The sequence below is a fragment of the Penaeus monodon genome, chromosome 4, assembly GCF_015228065.2.
Source record: "Penaeus monodon isolate SGIC_2016 chromosome 4, NSTDA_Pmon_1, whole genome shotgun sequence".
NCBI classification, from domain to species: Eukaryota; Metazoa; Arthropoda; class Malacostraca; order Decapoda; family Penaeidae; genus Penaeus; species Penaeus monodon.
The window spans coordinates 10553603-10568405 of NC_051389.1; the positions used below are offsets into that span (position 1 = coordinate 10553603).

General features: G+C 35.9%; 1 long non-coding RNA gene across 1 annotated transcript in view; it reads right to left on the bottom strand.

The window, feature by feature from the left end:
- Positions 1-1106: 1106 nt before the first annotated feature.
- The window catches only part of LOC119570112, a 13819-nt gene continuing 122 nt past the window's right edge, over positions 1107-14803 (bottom strand). Inside the window, exons 1-4 of the long non-coding RNA XR_005228366.1 lie at positions 14789-14803; positions 2622-2666; positions 2185-2264; positions 1107-1691 (exon numbers count right to left, since the gene is read on the bottom strand). The exon at positions 14789-14803 is cut by the window's right edge and continues 122 nt beyond it. This is a non-coding gene — a long non-coding RNA (uncharacterized LOC119570112). The remainder of the gene's footprint in view (positions 1692-2184; positions 2265-2621; positions 2667-14788) is intronic.

A 14803-nucleotide genomic window follows, 5' to 3' on the forward strand; every position in this document is an offset into this window, starting at 1 on the left:
TATCATTATCATTATCAATATAAATATCATCATTATTATTATTATCATAATCAACCTTGGGTCACCATTAGCATTTGTTGGTCTTATGCATCTATGGAAACGTATCTATTCAACTTCCTACATTTCCTTGCAATATATCTTCCATTGATCTCTTTCTGGCTGTGACACTGGGTCATCCCATCCTAGCTTTTATTTTGCAGTTTTGCAAGATGTTGATTATCTAATAAATACTTTGGCCTTTCCGGTAAATGAGCACAAAAATCCAAAACTAAGCACCATTCGTGCTTCAATTCCATTGACACTTAAATTTGGACCAGGTCAGACATTTCTAGCTTTGCTTCAAGAAATTATTTTTATTTTGAAGCTAAAATAGTCCGCTGCAAAATTCCAAACCAACCCAAGCACCTTCTATTGATTAGAATTTCAAATTTTTCCTTTTAACAGGTCTGAAATTATCTCCAGATATGATCTCCCTTATCTAAATTTCTTCAGTCTGATTCATGAACTTCTTTGCATCATGCAGAGATGGAACGCTGATGCAAATATCATCCACATATGTATCACGTATGATTTTGTCACCAGAATCCCTATTCTGAGGAATCATTCATGCTGCCCTTCGCAGTGCTAGAATTGCTATAACACTACTTGGCTTATCCCCAAAAGTTACCCTAGTTAGTACATATTCTTCTGGAGGTAGTTCTGTCTTCATTAATCTCCACAAAACTCTATGAATATGTTGATTCATTTCTGATAGGGATACCAAAGTATATATTTTCTTTATATCTTCCATTGAAAAATGATGGAATCTCAGTCATATTCCCATCATATTAGTTAAGATATCTGGCCCTTTTGCAAAACAATTATTTAGAGATTCCCATACAACTGGCATTAATTTGGTCACAATACTTCCCAGCATACTCTGCTCAATTAAGTTTTAATTTCCTTTCAAGTGACTGAAGTCTAGCCTAGGCACAAAATAGTAATTGGGTAAATTGCTGGGGTTTATGGTTAATGGATAGGTTACCTTAAAGCATTTTCCCCTGGAACCTTGAGACTATCACTGATTTCCCTTTACTTTTTCAGTAAACATCAATTAAAACACTCCATGAGTAAAATAATTTATTCATGTTCAAATAGGTTCAACTCTAAATTACATGGGCACTTGTACTTGGGCAAATTTTTAATAATATTAATTTATTGATGATGATATATAATGATCATACTAAACACATCCACATGACAAAAAATTTCAGTGCACAACATATTAATGTCCCAAAAATATATATTTCTTATTATATAGAATATAAAAGTTACAAATATATTTAAGCTGATAAAAAAACTGAAGCTAATTTAGATTTTTAAAAATGGGGCTTACACCAGGTCCTTTGAGGCCAAAGACGCCTTCTCTCCCAACAGCACCGCTACGGGCTCGAGGCGCGAAGACCATGGAAGGTGTTCGTCTCCTGAGCAGCCCCACCCGCGGTGTTGGAGGCCACTGCGACTCAAAAGGTGTTCTCTCCTGAGCAGCACCGCCTGTGGTGCTGGAGGCCACTAAGACCTCAAAAGGTGTTCATCTCCTGGGTGGCACTGTCCGAGGTGCTGGAGGCCACTAAGACTTCAAAAGGTGTTCGTCTCTTGAGCGGCGCCGCCAGTGGGTGTCTAGGCCACAAAGACCTTGGTAAGCCCTTAAACTGCATGCAAAGAAACAGATGTTACAAAGGATATAAATATCAGTTACAGGGGTGGTGTTGCAAGAAGCATTATTATTAATGCCTAATGATTTAATAATTATTAATATTTAATAATTCTAATGCTTGACCATTCCAAATCCTAAACAACGCATCCACATGACAAAAATGCTCAGTGTACAACACTTTCAAATCTAAAGAATGTATTTATAGCAGAACTTCAATTCTATAAATTTTCCTTTGCATATCAATGTCACAAAAATATATATTTTCAAAAATTGATAACAACATGCTGTAAAAGCTGTAAAATGTTTTTGACTAATGTATAAAATATAGTGTATCATTATATCATTAATTGTATATAATATTACATTATTATATTATTAATACTATTATCATATTATTTATATTTATATTTATTTATATTTCCAAATATATTTTAAAAAGTAATAAAAAAGGAATGGCCGTCATCATGCAAAGGGTTAGGCTTACTTACCAAGCTCAGTGATACCTCTTCAACTTTCCTTGAGGAGGATATCGATTCTTAAGTGCTTTCTGGTGATTGTCTTCATCTTTCTGTTGATATATAATTTGGAGTTATTAGACGATATAACAAAAAGGAAATCAGAAAACAGTGATGACATGGGCGGCTGAGCAAATCGACGATAATCGTGATCTACCTAAAACTATGGAACAGAAACCACTGCAGGAGTGTACATTCCCTCGTAAACAATGGGTTTTAAGATTACAAACTCACATTCTGGGCGTTATTTTCAAATCTAAACTCCCGAAATAAACAATGTTTCGACCCATATGCAAAGAAATATATATATATATATTTTTTTTTTTTTTCTGTCAGCTTAAAATTTTTGAGAAAAAATTATATTTCACAAAAAATAAATAAATAAATAAATAATAGAGTAATTAACTTACTTTTGCCTTCATCCAACCCTTGGTGTGATGATTTTTCCAGTCCTTCTAAAAAAAAAGAAAAATCATTAATTTTTTTGTTTATTTCACTTTTTTTGTTTGTTTGTTTGTGGTTCATTTCCACTTATTCCTGCTATATTTATATCTCTCTCTCCTTCTCTGTCCAGATCTTTAATCCTTTATGATGATTATATTAATATTAATAATAATAATAATAATAATAATAATAATAATAATAATAATAATAGTTACTACATTTTAATTATATTATTTTAATGCTTAAAGAAAAATAATGATAATTTAAATAATAATAATAATTTAAATAATAACAATAATAATAATAATAATAATAAAAATAATAATAATAATAATAATAATAATAATAATAATAATAATAATGAAATAATAATAAATAATAATAATGACAATGACAATGACAATGATAATGATAATGATAATGATAATGATAATGATGATGATGACAAAAACAATGACAATAATAATAATGATGATGATGATGATGATGATGATGATGATGATGATGATGATGATGATGATGATGATGATGATGATGATGATGATGATGATGATGATGATGATGATAACAATAATAATAACAATAATGAAAGTAATAATAGTTGTTATAATAATAATAGTAACAACAATAACTTTTTCATGCTCTATAAGATGGCAGTGTCTATTTCCCTCTATCTCTGTGTGTTGCTCTTGGTAACATTATCCCACAATCTGTATAATAAATCAGTGATAGCAACTGAATTTATAATGATTTATTGTCAGTAACTGAATGAATAATATATTTTCTTATACTGATAATGTAATTATTTGCAGGTTGAAATCTTGATATAATTCATTTTATTATAACACATTTGAATAAGAACCAAAGTTTGCAGTACATTTCAACCTCAACTTATACATGGAAGCAGAAGAATACAACATCGTCAAGAGGAAGAGACTCAGTGCGAAGAGGAAACTAAAATGAAAATAAAAAGACGACTTGATCAACACTCAGTACTTCAAAATTTCAAATCAACTACAGTGAGGGAGTAGAAAGTTTTCTGTTCTTAGAGAATGAGTGTGAGGAAGTGATTCATTTATAAATGGTTATCAACTAGGTGATCATGTACTAAAGGAAGCAGAGGAATGCATTTTATCAACAAATAAAAGGTGAAGATTAAACCATTAGAACCTCCTAAATTTGCAGGGAATCTGAGAGATTATCCTAGTTTCAAAGAGGACTTTGAAAAGTTAGTCAAATCTACATGAAAGGCCTTAGACTCCAAAATTTGTCTTAGACAAAAAAACAATAATAATAATTATGGTAATAAAACACATTTCTATCATAATAAACCCTATTTTAAAAATCTGTTGTAATAAGACGATAAGGTAAATGTGGCAATAAATCTTGCTTACATCATAATGGTAATATTACACACTAAGTATACCTAAATGTGATGTGGCATCCCATGCTTTGTGTCCTTGCATCAGTTGTAAAGGCAGGCACTGCTATTTGTATATTTTTAATAAAATACAGCACTAAAAATATAGGAGATGGCTAAACTAACATTTGATTTGTCACAAGAGGTCTCGAAGCTTTTCTTCTTATTTCCAAAGCAGAATATCTTCAACAAAGGAAAATTTGATAGGAAGAAATTAACCCCATTAAAGACTGTCCTTATTATCAACCAATAATTGATCCTTTTCCTAAGTATTACAGAAATTTTCTATTTAAAAAAATATAAATGTCACTGCATAGCTTCACAGTTGATGCAATGACATTAAACCTATGGTTGCCAAAATTTTAAATGTGTAATACTATTATAGAAGTAAGATTTATTGCAGCATGTAGTTTTAACATATTACTGTAATCAATTATCTTAACAGAGTCTATAACAATGCAAATGTTTATTCTATTACCAGCATTAATTTTGAGATCTGGCAACCAGGCCTTTTTCTTTTTTTTGTCTAAGACAACACCCCCAATCCCTTGCCTGTTGCTGTTGTTGTTGTGGGGGGGGGGGGGGGGGAGGGGGAAAAAAGGGAGTGGGACCCAATGCTGGGGATTTCCCCTGCCTTGGGCCTCAGCCCTCGACTCAACTAATTTTGCATGGTCTTTTTTCCCTCCTGCCTTTTCGTTTCCATCCCTTCCCAACCCCTTCTACTATCTACTTCCTAAGGTGTGAGAGCCGTGCTGAAAGGATGAGAAACTGACTTTGTGTGAGTCCTGAAGGGCCTGAGGGAGCCATGGGCATGGTATTCCCCTGTTTTGTTGTCAAGCCCTTACCCCTCAAGGGGACCCTGAGGGGTGGATTGTTTCTCTCCCCAACATACTTCAGGCTTACCATGGCCAATAATGAAGACATTATACCCTTATTAAGGGCAATGAGGCTTGCCCCTTCACCAAATAGCCCCACCAATTCAAACTCTCCCGATTCCCTAACCCCAAGTTCTCCTTTGACCACGGCTCTGAACATTGCAGCTATTACCCCCTCCTCAATGCCTACTAGTACAATATCCACCCAAGTCAATACTCAATCTGCAGGAGACTTTCCTACTCTCCCAACATGCTCAACTTTACCCTCATAACCTTCTTCATCAACTACCCCATCCTCCCTTATTACTACTTTACAGCCTTATTGTCCACCTCTCCATAATACTACCTCCCTCAACACTACTCCCTCTTTAACACCCCCTGTCCTTCTATACCCCCACCTCTACAAATATCTTAAATACTCTATTTAGCCCAGCCAAATGGGACCAATTTTTCTGTGATCCCTCCCACAGCTCCCTACTCTGACAGCACTCTCCTCTTTCAACAATGCCGACCTGACCATTCCTGTCTCGTCACAATAACATCTGAAACCCAAGCTTTAGCATTATCAACCCTAACCAATCTCTCCAGTAACCCCATTCCTGCAGAATCACACCCAACCCTCAATACTTGCACTGGAACTGTATCTCCCCAGCAAATTGCCCTATCTATAACAAAAATTGGTCAGATTGTGAAGAAGACTTACTTGCCTGCCTCATGGACTATGATGCAATATCAGTACAGTGCTACTCCATTCCTCCCAGAGGTCATCATAAGAACCCCACTAACACTGCCAAAATTCTATCTGTAGACATGACCTAATCTTTAATGTTTACATTGGTGGGGAATCACTCCCTGTCTGACTATATCCCCCTCCTCCTCATCAATGCCAAAATTGTTGGCGTTTAGGACATCCTGCCAAACATTGCCGTTCCACAGCCAGATGCCCTCTATGTGACCAACCTGGTCATACTCAATCAAACTGTTCTGCAAAGTCACGCACATGTGCCAGCTATGGCAACCCCCATAATATATTTTATAGGGGCTGCCCCACCTACAAATTTGAGTCTCAGATTCAAACTTGGACTCACTCTACATGAAGCCAGACAAGAAGCACATCGATGAGGTTTTTCTCTTACTCCCTACTGCAGTAATGTCCCTTGCTCTGCCCCTCCCCCTCCCTCTCTAGACATTCTTACACCCTCCACTACACCTATCCCTCCTACATCCTACTTCCCCACTTCTACCTCCTACCTTCTCCAGTCAAATTCTTTTGCCATTCTAAATCCAGACACTCCAATCTCTACTGCACCCCCCCCCCCCCAGCAGACAGACTAAACATTCCACCCCTTCTTCTCCTACCACACACCCAACTCCACCTGCCTCTACCCCTCAGACACCAGGCTCCTCTTCCCCCCCCCCCTCATAAGAAACCTTTATCTTACAAAACTCCCCAACCAACTCCTTAACAGAACTTTAGAAGATATTCAAAATTATCTACTCGAGTCCCTCATCCACCCTCAAATCCCAAGATTTTCACTCTCCCCACACTCAAAGTGACTCCCGATATCCATCCTCCTCCTACTCATATTCTCCCTACACCCTTTCCTCCTACTCCCTCCCAACACTGCCCATCTCCCCACAGCCCATTCCCCCTTGCTCCAGCTCCACCTACATTAACCCTCCTCCATCCCTCTATCCCTTCCACTCCCTCCTGGGTACACATGTGAATCCCTTATGTCACAACTGTGCCCTTTCCCAGATCCTCCACCTCCTGATACCCACCCTTGTACACCACCACCTTCCCCCTCTCATTCCTTACCTCACCCCCTAGCTCCTTCTCCTTCAAATTCTCCAACACGCACCTAGAAAAAGGATATGATACTACATGGTGGTACCATATTCTCCAAAAATTGTCCTCCCTAGGCATATATGGAAACAAGGGTGTCTTTATAAAGTCTTTCCTCTCCAAATGCACTTTTCAGGTCAAAATTGCCTCTTCAATATCATCATTATTTCCTCAATTCGAAGGGATCCCACAAGGCAGTGTGCTTAGCACCACTTTATTCCTTCTTATCATTAATGACATTGTCTTAGTTTTACCACCAGGAGCTCGATCATCACTGTATGTTGATGATTTAACCATCTTCGCCTCTGGCACATCCATACCAAATCTCCGCCACTTCCTCCAGTCTGCAATATCAGCAGTATCTTCCTGGGCCACTAACCATGGCTTCCACTCTTCTACCTCCAGATCTTTCTCCATCCTTTTCTCTTGCACATGTGTAGGTCCCCAACCTCCACTCTTCTTATATAACACTGCACTCAAATACTGTTCCTCTGGCAAATTCCCTGGTGTGATTTTTGACTCAAATTGTCCTGGCAAGACCATATCTTTTACATTAAAGAAGAAGCTCGCCCCCGCCTCTGAATCTTACAAACTCTGTCCCATATATCCTGGGCCTCAGATCATAAAACTCTACTCCATCTTTATGTTACCTTGATCCTCTCCACTCTTGATTATGGATGCCACATCTACTCCTCTGCCTCAACCTCCCTCCTTGCTCATTTTGATACAATCCACCACTGCAGTATTTGCTTAACCCTAGACACCTTCCGTTCCTCTCGAGCTGAGAGCCTGTACATTCAATCAGGCATACCATCTCTCTTGACTTCGTACCCTTCTCTCTCTCCGATATTATGCTCAATTCCACCAACTTTCCCTCACTAAGCTATTCCACGATCCCTACTTCCTACCTTTGCTTCTTCTCCACGTTTACCTACTCCTTTCTCCATTCGCATGGATACCCTACTCTCCCATCCCCATTTCCCCATCTCAGACCTCTTCCATTTTCTGTCCATTCTGTCCCTCCATGGCTTATACTTTAACCCCATATTTGTTCCTCCATTTTCCCTGACTCACCAAAATCAGATATCCCCCCTGCTGTCCATCTCACCTATTTCCTTGACCATGTCTCCATCCATTCCTCCAGTATTCATGTTTACACAGATGGCTCTAAATCCACCTCCGGTGCTGATTTCGCAGTAACCTTCCCAACTTGCACTTTCAAATACCCCTTCCCTCCTGAATCCAGTGTCCTTACTACAGAACTGTATGCATTTCTTTTTTCCTTAAAACACATATACTCACTCCCTTCTTACTCTTTCACTATTTTTACTGACTCCCGTAACTATTAATCTCATAAATCAATACACTCGATCAACCCCCTTGTCTGTAAGATCCAGAACTGGCTGTTCTACCTACCCACACACCATAAAACTATCATATTTTGCTGGGTGCCCAGTCATGTTGGAATCCCTGCCAATGAACAGGCAGACACTCTAGCATGCTATGCTGCTATGTCCACATCACACACATTCCAGCCACAGATTATTACCCCCATTTTAAGACCTTCTTGTATAAACAATGGCAATCTTTTTGATCAAGTCTCCACACTAATAAATTACATACTGTAAAACTATCAATCTCCTCCTGGTCAGCTCCACATCATCAGAACAGACATTGGGAGATGGCTCTCACCCGCTAACACACTCCTATCTAATATCACATTCTGATCCACCCCTATGTTCCCTATGTAATGTCCCCTTTTCAGTTCCACACATTCTGTTATCCTATCCACGCTTTAATGCAGCCCATACCTCTGCTTTCCCCCACCTATCCTCCCTTCACCGACCTCCCAACCTATTGGACACCCTTACAGAATCTCACACTTTCTGCTTTGACAACCTGTTCTCCTTCCTCAGATGCATACATATCCTTCACTTAATCTAATCCCTCCTAACCCTACCTTAACCCATTCACTCATCAACTTCTTTACCTTTAGCCTTCTCAATATTCTACAGTTCACATAGCAACTAACTACTAACTCAACTACGCTTCACTAACCCTTCCCCGTACTTTCCTATAGTACTACATGACCTTAGATGTCTAGCACACTTGTTTTGCTTTTAACTATTAACCATTGTCTAAGACAAATTTCAGAGTCTAAGACCTTTCATAAATAACGCCCCAAATCCTTATGCTTTTAAAATGCGTCCTAATGGGGAGGCATTAGGGGCACAGGGTGATGAGGAAAAATGTTTAATAGATTAGACAACAGATTTGGTAATACAAAGAAGATGGCAGACATTGTGTTAAGTGATCTGAAATCTTTGAAAAAAATTTCTGATGATGATTCTAGAGGATTTATCAAAGTGGTAGATCAGTTAGAACAATGCTGATTAGATCTAAAGAAAGTAAATTTATCTGCTGAACTTAACACTGCAAATGTAGTGAGTCATATTGGGTAGTCCGAGTGTCCAAGAAAGTTAACAGTGCAAATGAATTATTTCCAAAATATTAGAATTTCTACTAAAAAAAAAAGGAGTTCTAGAGTATATGATTTGAGTGTAAGAGTCAGTAATAATGATAACAAAACATCCATTCACAATGTCAGGAGTCTGTTTGACTTATTTGCTTTAGTTAAAAGAATGCATGAAGAGCAGATGCTTAAGAATCAAGAATTTGAAAAAGGCATTGTGAATTTCACAATTAGTGAAAACTGTGGATTCTGAAAAGAAAGTCAAATTTGGAAGATGGAACGAATGGTCATGACTGGAATTCTTTTAGAGCACTTAGTAACAGAAAAATTTGAGATGGTCAAAAATTACAAAATATGTTTCAGATATTTAAGAGGTTACCATTTAGCACATAACAGTAAAGGTACTAAATCATGTGACATGAAGATCAATAATGAGAAAGTATGTGGTCGTAATTATCATCCATTTCTGCACACCACGGTTGGATTTAACCCAATGACTATACATTTATGTACTGTCTCCTGTGGTTTTTTGTGAACTTTTTTTAATATAGGTTAATAAAGGTATAGTTTGATTCCATTTGTTACAATGGATATTCTTGGTGTGACATGCTGTCTGTTTCATTTTGCTTCTAAATGACCCCCTGTGTGCAAGGAATGGCCGAGGTTACCATCCACTGGCGGCGAGTGATTTGAACGCCAAGATTGCTAGATGAGATCGCTACCACTGCACCACACTGCATGATTCCACATGTGCTCAGCCAGCAAGGAATCTTATCAGTAAGCCCTAGTGACTGATCCTGATTTCCCCATTCTTTGAAATTGAGGAAAAATGTGTTTTTCTTTCTAATACTATTGATATTGATACTGTTATTCTTCCTATTGATATTATGATTATTAAATTGTTATCAAAATCTTGGTAACATTAAAGACACTGAAGTGATACAAAAGAAACTTTCCAAAAATCAAGGAAAAGGGTAAATAAGTGAGATAGGTAGGACTTATAACTGACTCCTTGGTGACTAAGCACATGTAGAGCCATCTGCATGCAAATACAATAAATTAACAATATTATAATGGGCAAGGCATGTATTCTTGCCATCCATGCCAATTGTAATTCAGTTGCTATCACTGATTTATTATATAGATCATGAGTTAATGTTACCAAGAGCAACACACTGCCATCTTATAAAACAGACACTGCCATCTTAAAGAGCATAGAAAATATCTAAGCAACAAGTAATCTGCAGTGGCCTCATATTTACAAAGTAACAGTGAAAATATCCTCTGCAACACCCTCATACAGCCAGAGTTCTTAATGTTGTACTTTCTGCAAGTTGGCATGAATTGCTAATAAAGGGGGGTACAGGAGGCTTCCCCCCCCTCTAGAGAATAAATAGATGGTAGGAAAGGTTAGGTTTGGATTTAGGGTTATTTTGCAGTAAATATGAGGCTAGAGCAGCTGTACTTGTGTTGTTTATTACTCTATTATTTATTCTCTATCAGATGGCAGTGTCCATTTCCCTCTCTCTCTGTGCATCACTCTCGGTAACATTACCATAAAGTATAATCCAGCGTTAAATTTTCATACAGACTATTAAATAATAAGAACCAAAAACAAAAATAATATTACATCCTTGGAATGGACTGAAACTCGGGTAAGTGAACATCAACTTTCGAGTGAAATGAAAAATCTTAATCTTATGGATGCTGACCTCAATGGATGCCTACTAAATCCCTAAGAATCCCTTTTAGAGTAAGCTATAGGCCATACTAGCTACCAAGTTAGACAGCACACATTCCCCTTGCCAAAATGCTATAACTGTTTAAGGTATGATCATGGAATAGTAACATGTAAAACCAAAAAAAAGATGCAATAACTGTAGCCAACATGTAGCCCACACTACTTCTATTGTGATGAAAATCATTTACCAAACACAAAAGAATGTAAAGTGCACAAATTAGCACAAGAAATAAACAAAGAAAACATAACACCCAATAACTTAAGAGATAAAAAGATATTTACAACTAAAACCCCTAACAAAAAAGCAAGTGGTGAAACACAAGAAGCAAATACAACCATACAAACAAAGAAAACAACACACAACAAGCCCATGAAAGCACAACACCTACAGAAGACAATAGAAAGCAAACATATGCACAGAAATTAACAGAACCACAAAGCCTCACTTTAGGCAAAAAAAAATAAATAAATAAAATAATAATAATAAAACAAATAAATAAATAAATAAATAAATAAATAGATAGATAAATAAATAAATAAATAAATAAATAATCCAAACAGACACGACATGCACTTCAAACAACGCACAACAAACAACATACCCAGACATAATGATGAAACACAATTTAAACAAGAAGAAAAAAATCTAAAATAAACATCGAACAAAAAGACACATTAATTTCACTAATTACATGGTCATTACCGACTCCAATAATACACAGAGATAACACAAATGATAATAATGAAAGAAATGTAGAGGATTAGTCCTGGACAATGATAGCTAAAAATATATTTAAGGTAACAAAAATAAAAAATTGATTAAATGCAGGCAAATCAATAATTCAGAACATAAAGGAGGCAATAATTGAAATTAGCAATAAGCTAAAAGATCTGTTCGATATTCAAAATGAACAATTTAATATTATGGAATGCAAAATCCAAGAAATAGACGCGCACATAAATAATGCACAGGTAGCTTGTATGGATCAAGAAAAAGCATTTGAGACATAAAAAAAAAGTGAAAAAAAATGAACAAACAAAAAAAAGTGAATAGAAAAAAAGTGAACAAAGAAAAAAAAAGTGAATTAAAAAAAAATAAAAGGAATACATTCCCCCCAAAAGGAAAATGTCAAGTGGGGTACATCAGAATGCCCAATACTTTTTAATATAATGATAACAGATCAAAATTACCAGGAAACATATATAAAACAATATGTAATAAATGGACACGAGAACCTTAATAACCATAAACAAAGATTTGACAGAAGCAACAAAGAACCAAGAAAGAGCTTTAAAACATCTTAAAGAATGGGCAACTACGTGGGATCTGAAGATAAACTTAACAAAAAGCAAAATAATGTGTTTTATACATAAAAATATAAGAAATATACCTAACATAAAAATAGATAATGAAGAAATGCATTTTACAAATAAGCATGACAGCTTTGGATTAAGATTTGACTCACCGACACTCAACTGGAGAGAAAACGTAAAAATAAAATCTTAAAAAAAAATAGATATCATGAAAAAACAATCCTCATACACATGGGGTGCAAATAAAGAAACACTACTAAAATTTTATAATAAATATATCAAACCTAAAATAAAATATGGAATATCCACTTATGAAAATGCAAAAAAAAACACAATCAATAATAAGAAAAAAAATGGAAAAAGTACAAAATTTAGCATTAAGGATAGCAACGGGTTGTTTTTGATCCACCCCAATAGTATCCCTTTGTGCATTAACCAACACTATACTGATAGAAATACGAAAAAAAGAAATAGAATGTATACTACTGGCAAAAATACTGGAGAAATCAGATAACTCACTGATAAAGTATATAGTAATAAATAATATCAAAGAATATAATCAAAGAAAAGATAAAATATTATTAATTTACAAAGCACTAGAAACCTGTAAAGAATTAAGACTCAATATAACAACTAATACAATACAGAATATAACCCTGCTATAAGTAGATTCAGTTTGATTCCATTTCTTACTAAGGATATTCTTGGTGTAACATACTGTCTGCTTCACTTTGCTTCTAAATTAACCCATGTGCAAGGAATGGCCGGGGTTACCATCCACCGGTGGCGAGGGATTTCAACGTAGGTCAGCAAGATTGCTTGATGAAATCACTACTGCTGCACCACACAGCACACAATATGTACAGCACATTAAAAAACTTCCAGTAGAAATAATTAAAAAACTGTTTCAGATGTGAGGAAATATAACAGTGAGAAGAAAACTTTTTAATAGATGGTTCAAAAATAAAGGAACCAAATTCAGCTTCAGCAATATATACTCAAAATGCATACATTACAAAAATCTGGAAACAAAACAAAAAAAATATAAAAAATTACTGAAGCAGAGTTATTCGCAATAAAACAAGGACTGCATTACATTCAAAACAAAAATATAACACACTTGGTAATCTTCACAAATTCTCATTCACCATCACAGTTAATAGTAATGCCGTGGTTATTGTTCCGACACCGGATCTCGTAACATTTTGGCTATTCATCTGGCAGGCATGCGCACCAACTCTTTGCGCACAAAAATACTTTCACGCTTGCGCACATGCAGTAATTGCATTCAACATTTCACTGGAGATTTGTAGTCAGTCTCTGCTGGGATATTTTACTGGCACTTTCTGTAGGATGCCTGTGTTGAAAAGCTATTTTCCCATACTTACTATAATGTGCTCTGGGGTTCAAAATATATTGCTTGAATGTTTCTGTGATAAAATTTCCTATTTCCAGACAGGGTTGGCACCAGATGGGAGGCAGGGAGCTACAGGAAGTCAGCCCCTCATTGGAGAGAATATAATTTACCAGGGAATATTCAAAGAAAAAACTAACTTAATTTGAACATGTATGTTCATAAATATTAATCAATTTTGATCTTTTCTGACCTTGTTGGATCAAGGGGATTTTGCTCAAGAGTTGATTAATTTTATCAACATGTTATTAACATGATCAAGGAAAATGAATAAGAAACACTCAGTCATTTAACGATTCAGGTAGGGAGGACTGGGTAAGATTCTTTAGAAAAAACATGGAATGTTTGATTTGCAAGTAATGCTCCACCCAAGAGTTGGTGCGCATGCATGCTGGACGAATAGCCAAAATGTTATAAGATCTGGTGCCGGAACAATAACCATCAATCAATAATCACAAATAAATCACTTATGAAATACAACACACAATGCACATATTATCAAAACAAACAGAACATCAGTTTAAAATTGATCTCATCACATAAGGGATTTAGCAGCAAAAAAAAAAGCACATGAATTAACAAATCCCACTGCTATAACAAGAGACATTAAAAATCTGATAAAAGAAATAAAAGAAACAAAAACAAAAACATAGGAAGAACAACTAACAGAAATAGTGAAGACAAAAAAACTACTACTACATCAAAGACAATAAACCAAATCAATTAATAGATATAAAAAAAAAAACTCCAATCAACAAAGATGACCCAAGGAACACAAATCCTGGGAATATAGACCTCAAAAATCTCAAACTCTCTAAAAGAAGCAGAATGAAAATGGAGAATGGCCCTTTCATTAGATGGTGCAAGAATCAAGTAGAGATTACAGAACACAAGCTACTACACTGCCCAAGATTCTAGTCCCACAGAACAAAACAAAAACATGCTTTACGACGAGTAAACATACAAAAACTAGGATCCAGAGGATATACAACAGTCTAAACTTCTATAAACGTTCATTTTCATTATAATTAATTAACGGATATTACATACTCCACATTTGTTTTT